General features: G+C 38.6%; 1 protein-coding gene across 1 annotated transcript in view; it reads right to left on the bottom strand.

The window, feature by feature from the left end:
- Positions 1-4,569, bottom strand: part of EHF (ETS homologous factor) — a 31,564-nt gene extending 26,995 nt beyond the window's left edge. Inside the window, exon 1 of the mRNA XM_051622231.1 lies at positions 4,487-4,569. The gene's annotated coding sequence lies outside the window, so the exon portion shown is untranslated. The remainder of the gene's footprint in view (positions 1-4,486) is intronic.
- Positions 4,570-22,583: the final 18,014 nt, after the last annotated feature.

The raw sequence follows: 22,583 nt of genomic DNA, 5'->3' as shown, positions 1-22,583 counted from the left end.
ACACAGGTTCATTAATTACATAGAAATAGAAATCAGTTACCTGCTCACAGCTAGATGAAGGAAAACCAAGAGTTGATGATGGCACTAGTAATTTGGACAATAGAGTATATTTTACACATAGTTCCTTAATACTTAAAGGCTTGTAGGGGCTCAGGAGACTATTCTGACTACATCTGATTGTTAGCTGAGGAAATATCTCAAGTGTTTATGCCTGTAACCTTTCTCCATAGTAGGCAGGAACTTTTGTTTTAGTCTATGTGTTTGCAGATCCTGTAAGTAGAATTACTTCCTTTTCATCACTGCCAACTAATTCTCTTTTATTGCCCCATCTTGTTGGTCTGTAACCAGTGACTACACAGCCCAAGCTAGCAGTTTTGCCTAGTAGTTCTCATATGGATTCCTGTGGGGCCCATTTCACTGGATCAGCAGAGAAGAATTAATAATAACCCTGTGTAATGTCAGCTTTTGGAAAAGGAGTCTTTAAGAGCTCTTCCTCAGAGGGAGATGCACAAAATGTCAAATGCCAGTTGATTGCTCCACTGGCTGCATGACTGCATGTTTTACTCAATCTCACCCTTCTATAGAACAATGAAAAACAAAGGTTGCACGCATTTTAGGCATTCAGTGAGGGGTTTGGTACAAACTGCATCCCTAGTAGAGCTCAAAGCACCTCTCAGAGAGATCCTTATTACTTCCACAGAAACTAAATTAATACTTACTTTTCCATATCCCACCTATGTGAACAAATCCTTCTTTGCTTACCACTTCTGTCAGCAGTATTTTTTATGAATTTCATCCTTACCAAGTTTGCAATGCAGCCTTTTCTTGAAAATTTACTGAAATAAATCCTCATTTATCAGGGGCCAAAATACATGTAAGCTGCAGAGCGTGCTGAAGGTAGGGATAGAAAGAATGAGAAGGGGATATTTTTACTTCTATGTCTTGAAATGCCCTTGAGCACTAGGCTCTCTGACTGACTTAAAGCAGTGAGCTTTGCTAAAGATGGTGTTCGACATCACTGCTGCTCACAAGGCATTTATTAGGAAGAAAACTCCATGAGTTTGTGCTTGAAAGTTCGATAGTAACTAGGCTGTGAGACTGGCCAGAGATTTTACTTCCCTAAACACCACAAGCTATGCAAGATACAAAACTAATTGACATTTCTGGTCATTTCCTCATGTACAGCAAAGCCTTTATATTTGGTTCTGCCACATCATAACATCATATGTCATTAGCAATGACAATTGACAATTAAGTTTGTGACTCTTTTCTTTTTATGTGCTGTTTGCCTCAACAATACTTTGTCTTCAACAAGAATATCTACTTTACAGCTGCAGGAAGGCTGATGAGAAAGTCAGCACTGTAAGACCACAGAAAATCCTGTAAAGGGTGGTGATAGTGCCATCAGAATAACAAGTGGTCATTCATCTTTATCCCTAGCATGGTCTTGACACACTGACCAATTTTTAAGCCAGACAGACCTGCATCCTGTACCACTCACCTTCCAGTCTCTCTCTGTATTGTAGGTTATTGCTCCAGTTCACAGTGATGGTATTTGTTGTACTGTAGGAAGAGCTTGGACACTTGTGTGGAAATAGAATGTAAGCAAATAAACAGCAATAGAAAGCAAATAACTGTAGATTCCACAGAACAGATCGAGGTTACACTGCACTCAGTGGAAAGTTTGCCTGGGACAAGACTGAATTATTTGATCCTGACACTAAGTTAGGAATGTTTATAAAGAGCATGAAAGGGGTGAACAGGGGAGGGAAGGTAAGCGCTGATTCTAGAAAGGTGTCACAGATTTCTGAAAGGTGTCACAGTTGTCTGAGTTCACTGAGCCAGCAAAATTCTTAATCTTCTTCTCTGAGAATTGTACATAAATATTCACTTCTTCAACAGCTGTAGAATTTCATCCTTGCAGGGTTTTTCTTGGTGAGAATAGCTGTGGGACAAGCAACAACCTAACATGTCAATCTTGTCTGGACAGATGCATCTACAGAGGTCTTCCCTTTTTTTTTTTTTTTCTTTTTTCTTTTTTCTTTTTTCTAATTTTTCTTCATCCTGTGTCTCTGGATGATTTTTATTTTTTAGTTTGATCTCTCTCCGTTGTAATTTGTTACCTTGCATCTCCCAGACAGAACAAGTACTGATGTTAACAGTAAAATTCATTGGGAATGAAAAAAATCAAGGAAGTTCAGTGGGAACTAAATTATTTAATTTTGTCTTTGTCCAACTCTCGTATTGTCTCTTTCAACTACTGTTGAAAACTCACAACACCGTGTGAATATCTGAAGTAATATGAAATTACTCTGAAAATACCATAACATACTTTCTCAGGTGACAAGAGGGTAATAATATCCCATGTTAAACACACCACATTCTATTAACTGATCTCACCATGACTTGAACATGTTTTATAAGATCCTGACCCAGAACTCCCAGTATATTGACACATATTACTTTTGTATTTGGTGCTGCTATTCCTGCAGCTGATTTCCAGTCCTGAATCCAAATTTCACAGCAGATTTTGAAACATTAGAGGAGACCATTGAAGTGATTAAAAGATGGACAAGTTTACAATGCAACAGGTTGAGGTTTTCATTGCAATGTAAGATTTTTCCATGAAAGGAAACAGCCTATGGAGCTCAGACTACCACAATTATCAAAGACTAGGCTAAGGAAGGACTTGTCCCCAGCTACCTACCCAAGGAACAGAACTATGTCATCCAGGGGAACTTCTCATTAATAATCAAAATACAAAAAAATCAGGTAGCTGAATGTTGAAGCTACACCACTGCACAGACTGCAAATAAGATAAAATGTTTTAGACAAATGGTATTTAATTGCTGAGGCACTTTAAAAAGTTCTGCTGAATTTCCCATCACTGGATTTCTGGACAATTTTGGTTTTAAGATTGGAAATTTTCTTAAAATATAAGCTCTACTTCAAGCTACTTAATTAAACTCTGAAAAATTCTGGGAAGAATTCTGATTTTGAAAACTATAAGGGAGAAGAATTAAACTGTCATTAATTGTGATAATTGTTGGTGAAATATCTTAATCCAATTGTTTTTCTGATTTTAATTACAAGTATTTTCTTTGGTTTCTTCATTAAATATAACACTACTATATTTTCCAGCTCTGGTATTTTCTACAGTGCAAAACAGATGTCATAAAACTGGCTTAAACTGCTACCCACAAATTTGCTATCAAAACAAAACATAAAGGAGTGCATTTTTAAATTCAACTACAAGTTTTCACAAGTTACAGGTAATACTGGTGCAGGATAGGTATATTTAACACGTCCCATGAGAGACAAGTACAAATATTATCATTAAATTAAACTTTTACCTCAAGGTTAATTTATGTCATTATGAACTGGTTTCTTTGTCTACAGAATAGGAAAAAAGTGATAGTTGGATGTACTTTGGAAACAAAGGTATGATACATATGATATTTTTAGATGAATTAATCCAAAAGCACATTACTGATAAAGTAACTTAATAACCATATATACAAGGGCATGTGTTTAAAATGTCTCATGGTGAATTGCAAGCATTTATCACTAAGCCCATTAAAAATTTTTACAAAATCAACATAGAATTTTAGCAACTTTTTTCTTAACATTCACTTCCACTATTACTTAAGCAATCTTAAGGGGCTGATTCTGGTTATATTCAAATTAAAATTACCATTGGAAAAGAAACAAATGAAACAGGCAAAGATACTGCAGGCCTCCACTCACACTGTGTTTACCTACTCAGTGCTTGAGCTGGGTTCTGTGCAGTGCTTTAAGTAAGAAGAGACTAAGATCAGAAGAATCCCCCTCACCACAGAACTGCCAAGAAATTGCCCTGAGGACAAACCTGAGACAAATTATAAATGTACTTCAGAATTTTTTTTATCAGCACGATCACCATCAACATCCTCACCACTAAAAGCAACAGAAACATCGTAATTGTAAAATGTTGCCCAGTTCTGCAACACCAACACTCTCAATGGTATTGAGAAAGTCCACTTTCTCGCCCTTTGTCTTACTGAACAGATGATGGATCTCTGGACAAAAGCATCAGAATATTATTAGACATATCATAATAAAAAGAATCCTAAGGAAACTTTAAGTAATCCTGATGAAGCCACCGGTTCAATTCAAAGTCAATGACAATTCAGGGTAAGTAAAGGCAGCAGATCTAGCCCCACTCAAACTTAAATACAACAGAAGTATTTAAACAGAAGTAAGATACAAGTTCAGAATAGGAAAACAGAAGTCTTTATTGTAACTATAAAAAGCCTTTTGATCAAATAAGCTTAGCTGCTGTTCCAAAGGGGGAAAGTAGGAGCTTGGTAGGGTGGGCATGACTCTAGCAGACACTTCTCTTTCTTTTTGTTTTCACTGGTTTCAGTTTTTCAATTGAAGAGAAGTATATTAAATATAAACAAACAAACAAACAAACCAATATTTATATATAACCTGAAGACCTTACCTCATTTAGCTGCAGATTCTGAAGTGAAAATCCTTAGCTGAGGTGGTGGGAAAACTGTGTACAGAACAATAGGTTGGGTAAACAGAGGTTATGTCTCCTACAGACTCTCAGGAGTGAAGATAAATGGATGTGATATTAATTTTAAAACATTTTACTGAACTCTCAGGGAGCCAATAGAGAAATTTCTTAGGTCATTTCCTGTTCATTTGATTGGGTCTGCAATGACAACAACTAAAATGAGGTTGGGAGTATTTGCATAAGGCCAGCTCAGTCCTCAGTATTCAAAGAGAACAGGTCTAACCGGGTTACACTTACATGTGTGTTCCAGAACAAAAGAAAAAGCTGGTAATGGATGAGAGATTGATTTCTTCCTTTCTTTTTTGTTTTTGAGTTTTGTTTGGGTGTTTTTAAGAGCTACTTTTTTTTTTTTTTTTTAGTGGGTATTATTTCATATAGATAGGAAGATTATAATTAGAATGAGAATAAAAAGCAGCAATGTCCTAAATGAAACTTAGACTGGAAGTAACATTAGGAGATGAATGGTATGGAGTTGCCCTGTGCAGACAGGGACGTGAACTGGGTAAGCCAGTATCATGAGTTTAATTCTTTTTCATGCCTTGACCATCCTTGTGGAGTCTCTTAGTCTTCCAGCATCTCTGGGTATCTGAAAGAAAGTATAAAAAAAAGAAGGAAAGCATCATAACTGTGTGCTTATGGGGTTGAGTATGAAAAGTCAGCTACATTCTTGTTGGAAGGGCAGAAAAAACAGCAGTTAAGTGCTCAGTTTTCCATTTCTCTGGTTTTAACTGTTCTAACAATGAATGTTAAAATCAGCAGGGGAAAGTTACAGCTTTTCTTACAGCACATCTCCACAGTGCATGGAAGTCAGTCAAGATATTTTTGCTTGTTCCTCTGAGCCATGACCTGGGCATGGCATTAGAGGCCTTTCACTAATTCTGTCATAAATTCATCTCTCATCTGGGATGAAAAGCAAGGAAAGGCTGTTTCCTTATGAAATATCTGTGCTTGCAGGACAATTCTAAGAGTTGTGAGACCAAAGTTTTCCTTGACTGGGAGTTACCACTCCAACCTGAAACCATGAACCTGAGCAGGAAATGAAGTGTTTAAATGAACATAGAAACCATCATCTAATTATTTCACTATTTAGAAAATACTTCTAACATGAAAACAGCTGAAAAGCTAGTAACTTAGGAAGGTTTTGAAGTTTCAGTAAATTATATGCATAGAACACAAGAAGTGCTGAATATTATTGTACAGTGACTCTTCAGTGGTGTGTGTGAAGTGAATTTTACAGACTTTTTAAAGTTTTGGTTCTGGGACCCAGACACATGCTGCCACGTATTCTCAGTGCTACATTTACCAAGCACAAGGAATGAATTGTCCTTCAACATCCAGAGATACTATTAATTATTAATCAAGGCTTATTGTCAGTGCAGGGGAAACATTTAATGCATGTTACTTATACTGAACTAGTTTAAGATAAATAGTGGATAGCAGAAACAAGGAATGTCACCTTTGTTCACATCATCCACATTAGCACAAATTACACCAAAACCTGAGTTGTTATACTCAAGTTGCATGGCTGCTCGTCTTGACTCTCTCTTATCAAAGAAATTTGTCCTTGAGGAAGAAGGAAGGCTGTAAACAACCAGCTTGGAGTATATTATTGTCTTGCAGTTACAACATCAAGGTTTAACGAAGACACTTAAAACAGGTAGGCAACTGTTTTGAGTTTTCATAAGCAGGTGCAGGACCTGTAAGATTTCTCTAATCATTTATGTTACCAAATCCAGGTATTTGCATACCAGTTCATGTCTTCATGAATATCTATACTAAAGTTTTCATCATCAAAATCATGACTTATCAATCCAGACCAGGAAAAAGCAAGCAAAAAAAGTAAGCAAAGAATGAGAAAGCAAAAAAGAGCACTTCTCTTCCTCAGTAGGATATCTTTAACAAGGAACCCACCTCTTACATTGTCCCAATGGGGGTTCAAAGAGTCATACTGAAATACATCTCATATGTATAATGCCGAAGCACCACAGGACAATGTGACCCCTGGATTTCAAGACAGTTAGGGAAATCAGAGTTTCCTACTGCTAGAAAAGAGACTAGTAAAAGCAGCAGAAATTTGGTTCAAATATATGTATACTGGTGTGTCACTTTTTGGTTTTGTGGCTGTAAGCCTTTTCTGTCTCAGCTCCCAAGGGCCGAGACATCTCTGGTTGCTAAGACCCAGAATACTTCCAGGCACACTTAAACACACATTGTACCAGCAGGTCTGGGCAAGGTGAGGCTAACTTGGCCAGCAGACCAGCATGCATTATTTAGTAGTGTGTTATTTTCAAAGCAGTGTGCCACACAGGGTGGTGACTCCTTAAATTTACTGTGCTGCCTGGCCAGCTATGCTGGCCCCATGCTCTCAAATATGCTTTTTAACATTTCCATGTGGTTCAGCAGAGAGAGGATTATGGGTTCTTTTCAGAGACAGGCAGACCTTTCCTTCTGTACAACCTTCTCCAGCACTGCAGCCACATACTTTACGTTATTTTGGTCCTCACAAAAATCTAGGAGGCAGAGGAAACATGGAAAGCTCTATAATTAAGATCTAGGAGAGCAAATTCGCAGTGTGGCAGAAGAGTCAGTGTAGATGCCCCAAATTAATTTAATTACAGCCATCAAGCATCCAGGAAGTTATCTAAAACTGTCTAGTTTCTGAAATTGCTGTCTGTTACTGTAGCGTCTGACACCTGATGAAAACAGAGAACAAATGTATGGTAATTTCTATTTTTTTCCATTAATATTAATGTCTGCTTCATTGTTAAATTCCAGTGGAATTTCAAAAGGAGAGTGTAAGAATCTGATATATAGGTTAGACATGTCAAGCAATCAGAGAATTCAGCGTATTCTGTTTGTCACTTCCTTTTGTTGCAACAAAATGAGAAGTGATTAATAGAGTTTGCTGTAAAAGAATATACTTTTTGTAAACACATCATTAAAGAGGCCAGAAGGAGCAGGACAGATTCTCTTTCCAAAGTGTTTGATGTTATAGACACGCATTGCATATTAGTAAGGTTGTCCATTACTTAGGCTTGCAAGATCTTGCAATTTTTTCTTTACTGTTTGTCAAACTTTAAAGCTTGGCTGTTTGGCTAAATTTAAATTTTCAATCATGGACATTTGCTTTGCAAAAAAATTTTGAATAATTGTCATTCATAATAATTTATGTTTTTCCAAGAAGTTAAAGAAGACAGGGAAAAGATGTTGTTCTTCACATTATTAGTAAAAAATATTTCTGCCTTGTCTTTGGAAAACTCAGGAATTTTATGTTTGAAGCAGGGACTGATTACAACAGGCTGTCGAGTTAAGAGTGTGCTATTTACCATTCCCAATAAAATCCAATCAAAATTAGCCAGTTGAAAGCTCACAGACTAATCATAGTCCACATAATGAATTCCACGGTGAAGAGCCATATTCACTGTAGATTCCTACTTCACCGAGTGTTCTTCACTTTCTGGCTTCGTAGGGCTTTCCTATCAGCTAACAAAGGCAATTCCTGTGTATCCACCCTCCTGAAAAGGCAATTTTTCCAGTGAGTCCTCCATTTGGCCCAGCAGCTACTACCAGTGCTACTGACAAAAGTCTGCAGAGAGGATTTAAAAGTTTCATCCATCGGCATAATCCAGTGCTGAAACACCTATTTTTATTCAAAACCTAGGAACCATACACAAGAAAAAGAACTAGAAGAACATTATTAACCTTGTGACAAGTTAGGAGGTGTGGTACTTAAGACACAGGCAAGACTGTACAAATTCAAAGAGAACCTAGCCAATAGCACACATTCAGGGAGTGGCCCTGAGCTGTATTCCCTGCAGATGAATCAAACTTGTTCTGAAAACATCAATTCATTTCCTCATGAGTTTTCTTATAGTGTTCATCCTCATGGTATTTGAGGTATTACAATAACTCATTTATTTATAATGTAAATAAACATTTAATACATGCACATTACGGTGTTACATTATATTAATGCATTAGCATTAATATTACAGTATTAGCACCAAAACATTTATTTATCTTTATCCTACCCTAGTGAGGTGAGAAAATGGTGTCATAAGTCTAGAATATAGTCTAAGCATTTTACCTGAATCTTTCTAAACATATTAAACCTCATGCAAATGTCCATTTTAGCTCTTCTGGTCAACATTTGGATAAATTATAAGCAAAGGTAGTAACAATGAGGAGGTAGGCAGTGGTCACAAGAGACTATTAGCTTTGCTTGCTATTCCATGAAGGTTCAATTTCTAAACCAATTGAGTTATGTTTGTTAATATTTAATATTTCTTCAGCTTCTTCACACACATCTCAGTCATCAGAGAGACCCTAACTTGCTGTAAACTGGAGCTGATGAACTGGAAGTAATTGAGTAACAAAGCCCTTTGGTTCTTTATACTCTCTTGATGAAAAGGTGATCTGCAAATTCAGATATACCTCAAAAGGGATACCAGGCAACCTGATGAACAAGGGATAACAGTCATCCCTCTCAAATTCCTTCCCCAGTAAAGCCATCTTCCAGCCAGGAGGCACCATCTAAGCATCGCTTCTTCTGCTCCTGGGGAGGAGAATCCCCCATCTTGAAGCTTTGGTCTCATTTCCACACAATTCAATGAAGGGACATTTTCTTGGAAACATCACTGTGGCATGATGAAGAAAAGGAAAAATCCAGTGTGTATCTCTTAATTTATGGACTTGCAGGAAAATAAGAATCTTTGCAAAGATCACTGCAAAACTGTCCAGGCTCTGAGAGAGAGGATCGTGGGAAAAAAAAATAAAAGAATACTCCTGCACTGAGAAACAAATTGGGATAGAATACAAACTAAAAAAAAAAAAAAAAAATAGCAAAGTAAGTTTTCCGTGGAAAAGTTAAGGGTAACAAAGGCTAGAATGAAACAGCAGGGCAAACATTAATTACTTGCACAAACTGAAAGGAAAAGAAATGCAAATCCTAGAGAGAATACAGGCTTGTTATTAATTATGTGTTTGGCTTGGTCTCCTCAGTGTGAAGGTCAAACCAACTCAATGTAACAGTGCAGTGGCATCCAGCCACTCCTTTTTGCAAGCATTTCCGTCGTTGCTCATACTGTTGGGAGTAAACTTGTATGAGAGAGATTGGTATTAATAAATAATGTCTGACAAATAAAAAGATACGTAGCACTGAGGTGATATTTGACCCAATGCAGCATCAGTTATGTTTTTCTCCTCATTTGAAAGAAAAATGTTAAAAATATTTAAGGAGTGATAAGGACCAATTGGTAAGAAAATATTTATAAGATTATTTTCTGTCCATATGAACTGACACAGTTCCATGGATTTCTTTGAGGTTTTGGCAAAGTATACCTTACAGCAGTTATTAATACAGTTGTAAATATTGCCTTTTCAGAAGTAAAAACATTTATTATTAGGCCCTACTGACTATGCAATGACCACTCAGAGAAAAAGCTTAACAATTATGCAATAGTAAGTGTTAAACAGGGAGGGTAAAATAGCTTACTGGGTCTTGTCTCTCTATTATAGTTAGAATCTCTTAGCAAACACATTGATGCTGTCAGGACCAAAGCAAAACCTTTGATTTTTGAGCACATAAAACTATCTTTCACTGAATGCAAAGACAATGTAATGCACAAAGATAAACAAAGGATCACAAAAGTGGTGAGACAATATTTTAGCAGAGATATAAAACTATTCCTCTTACATTCATAAACCAGGACATGGTAAAACCACAGGAGCCAGGAGTGTTGCACCCCTCTCTCCCAAGATCTCATGAATATAGTACTTAAAGTGTGGCTACCAAGAAGATGAATACTCCCTATTTACAAGGAGCCAAATGGAAAAGACAAGGGGTAATGGGCACAAGCTGATCCTGGGGAGATTCTGATTGGACACAAGAGGTAAATTTTTTGCCATGGGACAATCAAACATTGGAATAATCTCCCAAGGGAAGTGGTAGATTCCACCACACTGGACAGTTTTAAGTCTCAGCTTGACAGGGTGCTGAGCCACCTCATATAAACCTAAAAAGGTATTACCTAAAAAGGTTGGACCAGATGATCCTTGAGGTCCCTTCCAACCTGACATTCTATGATTCTATGTTTGCGCTAGGACACTTGTAACTATAAACCATTGTGCAATCCCCCAGATGCCGCTGGTTTACAGAGACAGGGACTGGAGCACAGCTAGAGAGATTAGAAGAGGTCTTATGTCATGTGGATACCTTGTTAATGAGCTACAAATACAAGAAAAAATGGTGACAAGTACTGTAGTTTGCCTGGACAAGAGTTTAAGTTCATTCCTGAACTTAGGTCCATCAACAACTCTCTATTTTGCTATGGCATTTTATATACAGCATATAATGTCAAAACTTTTAGGATGGCTGCAAGTGGGTAAGCAGCTCCCAGCTGCAGGATGCACATTGTAACAGTGTTTCTTAAACAATTAAAATTTTCCCAGTGTAAAGGTGTTTAAAGGTGGATTCCCTAAGAGCCCACTGGGGTCTTTGTGAATCTAAATGGTTTGAACATACCCAAACTTTAAAGCTGTTCAGAGGAGAGGATTTGATTTGAGATAATCTCCAGCAGAGATCTATTAGAAGCATGTGTGGTTTATTTTATGTGCTGGGAAAGCAGGAAATTAAAAAGTAAGGACAACATGCTGCTGAAAGACCAGCTATGTGTCATAGGGACATATAAAGGAGCTAATAAAATAGGAGTGAAAAGGGATGGCAGGACCAGCTACGTGAAAATGGAAATTGTTCACACAGTAATCAGCTACATTTCAAGGCAGTCACCCTTGTAACCCATACAGAGTGGCAAAATGAAATAGAGATGAAGAGTTAAGGGCATCCCTGGACACAAATATCCACATCCAGATTTAGATTAAAAACATTTCAAGGCACAACACAGGTCCTAAATGAAGATACAGAGACAGCTTGGGACACAGATTGTCTGACTGGGAGATTATGGATTTGATGGATAAAGCAAGAAACTCATTAAGCATATGTATCTCTTGATGCCTAAATGCGAGCTGAGTGCATTTAAATGAGTACATTCATGTATGTGGGAAGGCTATTAAAGAAGTCTCCAAGTTTTCAGCATTTAGAGTCCAGGAATGAGCATATCTGCCATAAGAAAAAGTTGGAACAACTTCACAGAAATGAAAGAAGGGGTCTAAAAACTGCATAGGTACAAAAGGGAAAAAAACATTTTATGCCCTTTATGGTTCAAGTCAGCCTTAAGAATCATACCAGAACAGATCTTTTGAGAACATCTCAAAGCAAGCAGCTACCTGCAAGATAGAATGAGGTATGAACAGTTGACAGGTTAACCTACGATCTTTGTGATTATGAGATTTCCTTTGCAAGCACCTGAGTGGGGGAGTGAGGGTTAACCCTTGAACATAGCTATACCAGGCAAACCTTTCCAAACCAACTTGTCCCAGCTCCAATATCTACACAATGCTCAGTGCCCGTGAGACGCAAATATCAGGTTTATGATTAACTGTGTAAAAATTCCATGGAACTGCAAGTACTTTTATTTGTTTGTATAATGAAATTGAAACAATGCACCCTTTCCTTACTATACTTCAACTTTGCTAGCAGTTAAAAAGAAAATTATCAGTGGATATATGTGCCATACCACTATATTCCCCAAGAGCTTCCTTCACGTTTCTTAGTTAGACAGAACACTATCTGCCGAGGAAAATACGATTAATGCATGTGTGAACATGGCAACTATGGATGGAGGATAGACTAAGCAAGTATTTCACACTGACTTCAGAGAAAGTCAGCTGGTTCCTGCTACAAACCTTGGGCCATTGAGGAGATAGTTTTGCTACACAGGACATAGGTAGGACTTCAGAGCCCTAGATTATTCCTCTGGGTTCTACTACAGCCTTTCAGCAATTTATCTCTCTAGATCTATCTAACCTATGCTGCTAATGAGGTAACTCTTCTTGAAATGATGTAACACTATAAAGTTCAATGCATTTGTGTTTGTGCGACATTCCAAGTTTCAGTGGATGGGTCTAGATATGGAGACTCTACAAAGTTGAGATCCTGAAGGTCTTGAATGTAACAGACTACTGTACTTGCACTTACCATGCTAATTAAACTTGAGGGGCACAGAAGTTCAAATCTTTGTCCTTGGAGTTCTACTGCATTAGTCTTTGAGATGGGCTGTTCATGTCTGATAGCTGTAATATTATCCAGATTATTATCTGGATAATATTATCCAATATTACTCTGTAAAGTTTTCCTTTTTCTAATCCTTACCTTTGGCATGATGTTCCCAGCTGGAGGTATGTGTATGTCCTTTTTGCCAGGAGAAGGGACTCATTTTATTCAGCTGTATGGTTGTTTCATCAATGAGCGTTGAGAAGGTGCATTTTCCTTTTACCAACCAGGCTGTTAAATTATGGAAAGTGACCATGTGAACAGCATTGCAGGTACTGCAGAGACATGCAGGTACTTCATCACCTCTGTACAGGATTACCATGCAACATTGCATTACTCAGAATTAATCACTTGATTTCCTTAGAAATAAAATTTTCTCCCAGGTCTCTCCCATGCCCTTTCTGAAATGACCTTTAGCAGCTGACACGGTGAGAGGAAAGAATGAGAAAAAATGTAGTGACTTTACTAGGACTCATTCTTTGGCTTGCAAACTAGACTGAGTAACCCAGAGCAACACAGCACTGAATTTCAAAGGAATTAATCTCTCCTTGGCTTCTCTCTGTTCTTTTAGTAAGCTAACAAAAGCCTTGGAGCTGGAGTTGCCATCATCAGGAAACTCATTTCCTGGTCTCATGCCCTGCAGGCAATCCTTCTACTTCCATGCCATTTGCACAGGAGAACTCTACAAGCTTATTTTGAGTGAAAGTAGTTCTATTTAAGTGTCAAGACATATTAGCAGGCAACAATGCCTGCTGCAATCACCCTAGCAGTGGGAGTAGATCCCCCCAAAACACTGAAGTGAGCTGCTGATTAAACAGACAGGTGGCTTTAACATGCACCTCCACACACTTACACACACATAGAAATGCCTTTTAAAAGCATACCTGAAAGAAGCACCTATGAAGCAGTCATATCTGGAGGAAAGAACAGACCCAGTTTTAAGTCGGTCTGTACTAGGACAACACACCATTGCTACTAAAATGAATTGGCTATTTTTTCATTACTGCCAATAACATAATTTAGTTATTGGTCTTGATGATCTAATCTAAATGGTGACTGGCACAACATGCTTACATCTGACCTTTTCTGGGTATGGACAGATAGTGCACAAAAAGCTTATTCTAGGATCACAACACAGTTACACAGGTAAGCGTTAATTGCCCAGCACTTAGAAAAGCAGAAAATTAGGGGAGAAGAAATGGAGCTGGGGGGGGGAGGGGCAGGGGGAGAGAGAAAAAAAAAAGTGAAAAGGGTGTAGGGAGAGGAGTTTCAACCCACTGTAGGGGGAAGAGCAATTTCAACACCATCTAAACAACCAGAAAGTGCACAATTCCATGGGAATTGATGAGATCCATCTGACGCTCTGAGGGAAATGGTGAATTAAGTTAGTTGCAAAGCTCAACATCAGTCAGCAATGTCTGCTTGCAGCCCAGAAAGCCAATCGTATCCTGGGCTCCATCAACAGAAGTGTGGCCAGCAGGTCAAAGGAGGTGATTCTCCCTCTCTACTCCATTCTCATGAGAAGACCTCATGCAAAGTACTATGTCCATTTCTAGAGCCCTCAACATAAGAAGGGCGTGGAGCTGTCAGAGTGAATTTAGAGGAGAGCCACAAAGATTATTAGAAAGCTGGAGAACCTCTCCTATGAAGACAGGCTGAGGCAGTTCATCCTGTACAAGAGATGTCTTCAGGAAGACTTTATAGCAGCTTTCCACACCTGAAGGGGACCTACTAGAAAGCTGGGCAGGGACTTTTTATAAGGGTGAGTAGTGATAAGACAAGGCATAATGGATTAAAATGGAAAGAGGGGAGACTTAGATTAGGCATTAGGAAGAAATTCTTTGGTGTGAAGGTGATGAGAAAGTGTAACAGGTTGCCCAGAGTAGTTACGGCTGCCTCACCCCTGGAAGTGCTCAAATCTAGACTGGACAGGACAGGTGGTGTCCCTGCCCACTAGATGATCTTTAACATCCTTTCCAACCCAAACCGTTCTATGGTTCTGTTATTCTATTATTCTACAGACTGTATATTTCTATATTTCTTTTCTTCAGTATACCCTTGAATATATGTACTTCATAGGATAATTAAAGTTGGAAGGAACCTCAGGAGGTCTCTAGTTTAACCGCTCACTCAAAGAAGTCAGATAAGGGATCAGACTAGGTTGCTACAGGCTTCAGGTCTTCATCTGTCCCCATAATCCATTCCTTGATCAATCAGGTGTTTTCCATGAATAGAAACTGCTATTATAACTACCATTGTAACTAGTCTATCATCTAAACTAATTTTAAGAATTCCTAAGGATAGTACTTGTACGTCTTCCTTTATTATGCAATGATTTATCACATTCTAGCAAGTAGCTTATGTTAGTCATCAGCTTACTTTTTCCCCTGCTCATGGTCAGTCCACTGTCATATTCTTCTTGCCGTGTCACTTCATCTTCTAAACATCAGATTCCTTTTCACAACTCCAATAACACTATGTGTAGAAGCACTGAGGCACCATATAATGCAGTGTCCATAAGAATACAAGTTAAAAGAATGCAGCCACCATTATGTTTCTCCCTATAACATGGTAAGGAACAAGCTCCAGTCCCAGAACCACCTTTTGACCCTGGAAAAACAGTGACAGTCAAGGCAAGAGGCAAGTAAGTTATGAGATGTTCACACATGGATTCCTCAGTCAAAAGACACAACAAAAAATAAGTTATACTACAAATTGCAGGCATATCAGCAGTCTTACCACTCCATGCATTCATTACCTTAATGCTGTAGCATACAAATTTAATGTTAGTTTCTAATGAAAAAAATCTTCAATAAATGTATTTTGTTTACAGTAATAAGAAACAAAGGATGTATATCTTAACATCCTGGTGTAAAAATATTTGGTCTGCAAGTCCTAAGTCAGAAACAATCCTCCTATTTGCTGATAGAGAAAAAAATATTATTTATTATAATATAATTTAAAATATGGAGGAGGGATGGACTGGTAATCATCTATTAAGCACCATTTGGCAACTACTAATATTCTTTGAGAGGCAAGGTGAAAAACACACTCTCTGTATAAAACAAAGCCATATTTTCAAATCACCATCCAGATTTCATTCCTTCAGAACTGAGTATTAAGATATATAGGAATATTTTTTATATATGTATTATTTTGACTGAAATTAATTTGGATAGAAGTGGCCATTTGCAATATTTGGAAGTGAATGAATGCTTTAAACTACACTATGCTCTTGCATAGAGATTCTAGAGCTGATGGGAAGCTTTAAATTGACACAAGGTCTTCCAAGAGGAAATTACTTGCCGTTCACTTCTGACATAGTAATGACTTCTAATACTCAGGCTAGCAGATCAAAGAATTAAACTTCATTGTGTTTTTAAATACACTCTTAATATTGAATCTTATTCACAATCACTGTTTAATGTCCTGATTGACTAGGAGCAGAGGAAGAAGTCAGAAGCTGCTCAGTTCAGCTGGTGTGGTGTGGTTGGCTGAACTCCTAAGTGCTGCATTTTCTTGTTTAAAACCAGGTCTAGGAATGATGTCATCATCAAATCATGTCTCTGAAAATAGCTACATCACCTGGTATTTTTCAAATTGTTTCAACTACAAAATTTACAGACTGTAAAAAGAACAAATTTCTTCTACGAAAGGACAATAAATCATGACAATGGTGATTCACTCCCTGTATTGAGAAAGGAAAATTAAAGGGTAAGTCTTTTAATAAGAACTGAGACCTGAGTGAGACCAGTTACTGAGATAATTAGCCAATGAATGTAAGATGAAAGCTAAAGTCTTTTCATGTATACATTAATGAATCAGAAGATCAAAAACCTTGGCTAGGCCTATAACCACAACTGCAACACTGGCTTGCTATGCAATAATGAACTCATTATTAGCTGCTTTAATAAATTACCTGCGGTAGACTGTTTTATTTTTAATACTGTATATAAAGCACAAAAACAATTGCAATGGTATTTTAGAATACTTTAATTTCTAAGCATGCATTTTTGTGCAATGACTGATAAAAGTGTAATGAGAGTAAAATGTTAACATGTTAAAATCAATGTGGGGATGTTTTGTCACAAGCAGACAAGCAGTTATGTGGGCAAGTTATTAAATATCCTCTTTTAAAGGACATAGGGAAGAAAGGTATTTTATGTGTTGACAACATTTCTGATGCAAAGAAGATATTTTCTCATGTATTTATGACCCACTCAGAAGATGTATCAATGCTGGTGAGAACTTTAAACTTAGAGGATTAATCCATCAGTTACTACAGCACCACAAAGCAATTATTCACTTCCCTGGGACACTGTTTCTCCTAAATTTTTAGTTAATTATTTACCTTTAAGACAATGTTGGGATGATTCACAGGGTAAGTGAAATCCCCACATTGAACAGCTTGCTCAGAAACTGTTTTTGCCTGGAAATTATCCACAAGCTAAAATTTTTCCATGTGCTTCATTATTTTGAAGTGCTCTGCAAACTTTTATCAACCCCCATAGTTCTCACCAAGTATGCACCAAAGCTTTTGTTTCCAGCATGACTATTCATAATGTCTTAATCATACTGTGACCTCAGTAACAGGTTATGGTTGTTTTTCTCCCTGACTGGATTTCTTGAGAATCCACAAAGATCTAAGGTAGCTGCAGGAACATTTCCACTGAAATTATTCGTGCGTGTCAGAGCATGTCATTGCAGAGATGCAGCTATATGGATGTTTATGGCTTGTCCTTATTTCACAAACACAATAGTAAACAAAATGTCAAGCCAAATGTAAGGATCATTGTTTTGTTAATATGCTGGACCTACACAGTACAGGTTTTTTTGGTCCTTACACCCCAGAGAGAAAAAAGAATGTGGCTGAGAGACCTTCAACTAGACACATTTATCCAAGAAACGCTCACAGCCTCTGAAAAGGGTACATCAGCTACAGGAGCTATGATGTGTCTTTGGGTGCCAAAAAACCAGCTGTTCATTCCTTTAGTCTCAATGATCAGCTTGCTATCATTTTGACTGCTAACTTATCTCTACTACTTGTAATTAAAAGGTGTAAGGAAGGGCAACACACTTTCAAACTGTGTGCTTCTCTGGAGACAAAAGCACTTGATTAACTCTTGACTAACTCAATTAACTCTTCTGCACGCATACTGTACAGTTTACATTTCTGCATTATGAGCAAGTATTTTCTGCAGCTCTGTTGTCCCATCTTCATCAGGATTGTGACTGTTTCTGAATCAGTTTTCGTACCTCAGTGTTGTTGGGTCATCTGGCAAAAATAATTCCCAGAGACAGCTGATCCAAGCAGCTCTGAAGTCTTTTATCTTGAATAGTGGATCAGATGAGAGCTTAAATTCTTCCAATAACTTTCCTTGTCCTACAAATGCATCCTACTATTAAGGCAGCTGGAGAGTGAAAATAAATAGTCCACTCTTAGAGTTTGATCCTGTAGATAGGAAAAGACCAAACTGAAATAGACTTCCCAATCCATAAGCAAATCTTGAGATGTAGGATTTGCTTTCATTAAGGCACAAACACATGCAGTGGCTTCACCACTTAAGAGTGGATCTAACTGTGAAGGTTACAACACCTATGCATTTGAATAAGGAGGATGTGCAGACCACACAACAGATAACATGATCTGGTGCATCACTAAAACAGCAAGGAAAAATAAGCTCAAGACAGCTCTCAAGGTCCATCCCTGCACATGGACTTCTCTGTGAAGAAGCAATTTGTAGGATTCAGCTGCATGTCAGCAAGGAAAATACAGTGCTTCTCGCTGTTTAACTAAGTAATATATCCACAATGGCATATAAATAAGACAAACATGTCAGGAAAAAACATGTCAGGAAAAAACATGCAATCTGAAATAAAATGTAAAATTTTTATTAAAACTATTCACAGTTAAAAACTTTTTTCCTACTAGAAGGTGAGGGAAAAGAAGAAAGAAGTAGAATGGAATTTTAGTTCAGTTCTCCACCAAAAGTCCTTACTGTTTTTAAGATGGCACTTGGTCTATGGATGAAAGGACGTCTGAATTAGTAGCCTCCAACACTCAATAGTTACAAGTCTTAGGTTCACTACAGTATTCTGTCTTGCCAAGATTTTCTTTAATAATTTTTTTTCCCTTTTAAAATCTGCTGTTGTTACAGAGCCCCCAAAATGCATTATAAATTTGCAAGCTAAAGCCCAAGCATAGCTATTCAACATTGACTCACTGTGTGCCTTGAGCAAGTATGTGTTATTTCAGGCAGAAGTGAACATAGAAGTGATAATTCTCAGTCTCATAAAATATTTAAAGATGAAAAATCCTAGCTCCATATCAATCTTTTACCTGCCTTCTTCCTAGTCCAGTACCATCAACAGAGCAAAGCACAAAAGTCCTAACAGAAAGGCAACTCCTATAGCTGACCATCCATTTATAGCAGGTACTGAGAGGGAGAAAGAAACAAAGAAAAGAACTGACAGAAAAATATATGCTTAGTTATTCCAGGAGTTTTACTAAAAGAAAATCCATGGAAAAGGGAGAAGTGAGGTCTATGCAGAGATGTGAGAAGGCTGAGGATGCTGACAGCTGAAGAACAGGGCTGCAGCTGGCTCTGTAGTCCCTGCGAAGCAGTCAGTGCCTGGAGGCTTATCTGGTCTCAAGAACATTTTTTGTGGATCAGTGCCTTTACTGTTTTGAGTGGTGTAAGTCCACACATCTAAAATGACAGGGAGCATGTAACAGGACACGGCATTAACTATTTATAATTTTCAGAGCTTTTAGTAGAGCCAATGAAGCCTTTACAAAATCCTTTGCTGGCTGTCTCCCTGCTACTAGATAAAAATGTAAATTACATGAGATCTTTGGTGACCTGTTCTGGGGGAGTCAAAATGAGTTGGCAGCAGGGAGCAGACAGCCCCGTGTCAAGGCAAATGCAGTAAGTATCTGCACTGTAAATCACGGGATGCAGACACTGTAAAATCATGTTTCCTGCTTGACTCAAGCTTTGTTTTTAATTTGGCATGTCATCCACTTGTTTATAGTTATGTAGGCCTAGTCTGGAGAAAAGAATATGTGATTTCCAAAGAGCTAATGCATTCCATCACAGGTCATAATCCTATGCTTGACTACATTATGACCTCTAGCAATAATGCTGGTATGCAGAATTGCACAGAGGATATCTGGTTTCTTAGTTTGTTTCTTTCAGACTGTACCATAAAGGTGAATATGTATGGTGGTAAAAAAGCATTGGGATGTATTGACACAAAGCCATTGTCATCAGTTACAATAACGCAGTTTTGCAATGAAGCATAAGTTTTGGAAAAAACAGACTCCAAACATCCTATAAAGCAGTTATACACAACTGCTGGTCAGACCTGTGAAAGCAGGTCACCTAGTGCAATACATCAAGATGAACGGTGTGGACAAAGACAGATAAAGAACTGCAGGGGGGGCAATGTGGCAAGATATTAATTGATTGGGAGTGAACAGCAAACTCAGGACAAGGAAAAGTGCACCATCTGGTGGAGAGCAAGCCACAAATAAAAGCAGTGATTCTGACTTTTTTTCATCAGCAGCTTGCAAAGAATGGAGGATTTATTATTGTCTGTAAAATCACTTTGTGCAACTCTGAGAAGCCCTAACTTACTCTTCACAGAGATCAGATCTATTTCGTTTCACGTAAGCAATCTGTGCAATTCATCATGTAAGGAAAAATGGGTCTATGAGTCTGGGGAAAACTGGTTTTGATTTAAATACTGAACTGAATCAGATCCAGGTATAACATGCCTTTAAAAATAAATTTTAAAAGATCAGGGTTGTTAAGCAGAGAACTCCCCCATCTTAATTTGTTAAAGCACTGAATTTCTTGAAAAGGGATGTGGATAACCAGCCTCCACAAAAGAAGCAGAGGCAACACTGCAGGGAGGGCTGCAGCTGGGACTCAGACAATTAAGGATAGAGACAGCCAGCCCACCTCGCTATCTTTGCAGCCAGGACCCAGCCTTTGGTAGGAAAAAAGCTACATTTTTGCAACTTTTCATCAGGAACTGCAGGTAGGCACTGGTTGCTGATTGGACTAAGACTGTAAGGACTGAGTGAAAAGACTGATCAAAAGCTATCCACCCTGCAAAAGAATATAAGGAAGTCTGTCGGTGGTAGTTGTCGGTCATAGCCGCTCTTGCTCACTGCTGCTGGAAGAAAGGAGAGAGAAGAAAAGAAGACAGAAGAAATTGGAATAGAAGACCAAATAAAGACCTGAAATCAGTACTCTCTTGAGACTGCAACAGGCTATGGCTCTGCCACCAGACCCAGATCCAGAGAGGCAAAACAGCTTGTTGGGCTCCTCGCCTCTCCAGCATTCCTGAGATTGTCATTGTTGCTGCTGCTGCGCTTCAGGAATCGTAAGACTATCTTACTCTGAAACTCCTTACTATTGAGCCTTTCTCACTGCCAGGTTATTGTAATCAGCCTCTCACTATCACGCATATTGTCTGCCCCAAAAGGGGAAATAAATCGGGTCCCTGCTTATTATCTGTAATAGTTTTCTTCTCTCGTTCTTTTGTATCTCTATAAGCTAAACATGTATCTATGCACACTCATCTATATTCATTTTCATATACTACACTAATACAAACCCTGCTACAAACACATATCTCACCTGCTTATTTTAACTCTCGGTGTATCCCATGTTTTCCATTCCCTTTTCTTTTAAGGTTGTTAAAAATAAAAGGCTCAATTGATTTCATGGAACTGTTCCTCTGTGTGTGTGTGTGCCCATGTCTGTGCAGAGCTACCAGTCTACAGTTCCCAGTGTAAGCAACCTCATAGCAATTTAGGGATAGACTCATTTGGTAAAACATCCTGATCAGTTACACTCTGATCTGGGCTTTGGACTGGGCCAACGACATCATGACAAGAAGGGAATCATAGAATCACAGAATCATAGAACGGACGCCTGGAGACCATCGAGTCCAACCGCCCCCACTGCAGCAGGAACACCTAGGACAGATCACACAGATTGGTCTTGAAAGTCTCCAGAGAAGGAGACTCCACAACCTCTTTGGGCAGCCTGTTCCAGTGCTCTATCACCCTCACAACAGAGATGTTTTTCCTCATGTTGAGGTGGAACTTCCTGTCTTGTAGCTTGGTGCCATTTCCCCTCATCCTGTATCAGGGCACCACTGAAAAGAGACTGGCCCATTCTTGACATCCACCTGTCAGATATTTATAGACATTAACAATGTCCCCTCTTAGTCTTCTCTTCTGAAGACTAATGTTCTGGTTTAGTTTGGTGAGTTTTTTGGTAGCAGGGGAAGGGCCCCAGAAGTGGTCCAATAAGAACGTGAGAAGTGTCCCCTGCTCCAAAACCAGCCATTAGAGGGACAATAGGTGCACCTCTGCGATTAACATATGAAAGAACTGAAATGAGATCTGAGCAGCGTGAGCACTCAAAGAAAATAAAATTTTAAAAAAGCTGTGCTGTGGAAGCAGAGAGGTGCTGGTGGTTGTTGATGGAAGAAGGACAAGAAGGTGCCCAAGAAGTTTCCCTGCAACCTATGGAGAGATGGCAGGCTGTCCCCCTGCATTCATGAAGGAATGTGGTGGAATATTCCTTGAACGCACCAGGGGGGGTGAACTTGCCCAGTGCATATGTATTTTGTGGCCAGTGGACTCTGATTATGTAGCTTTGGAAGACCTTGGCGCCAGGGGACTTGGTTGTTCCTGAAGCAGCCCATGACTCTGTGAGAAGCCTGTGCTGGAGTATCTTGCTCCTGATCTTGTGGGAAGGACTCCTGAAGGAGAGGTTTGTGGAGGATTCTCTCCCATGCAAGGGACCCCATGGAGAAGCAGTGAAG

This window comes from Apus apus, chromosome 5 (genome assembly GCF_020740795.1).
Source record: "Apus apus isolate bApuApu2 chromosome 5, bApuApu2.pri.cur, whole genome shotgun sequence".
Taxonomy (NCBI): domain Eukaryota; kingdom Metazoa; phylum Chordata; class Aves; order Apodiformes; family Apodidae; genus Apus; species Apus apus.
Note: the sequence above shows the minus strand (reverse complement) of the source record. Positions and strands in the feature narration are given on the sequence as shown.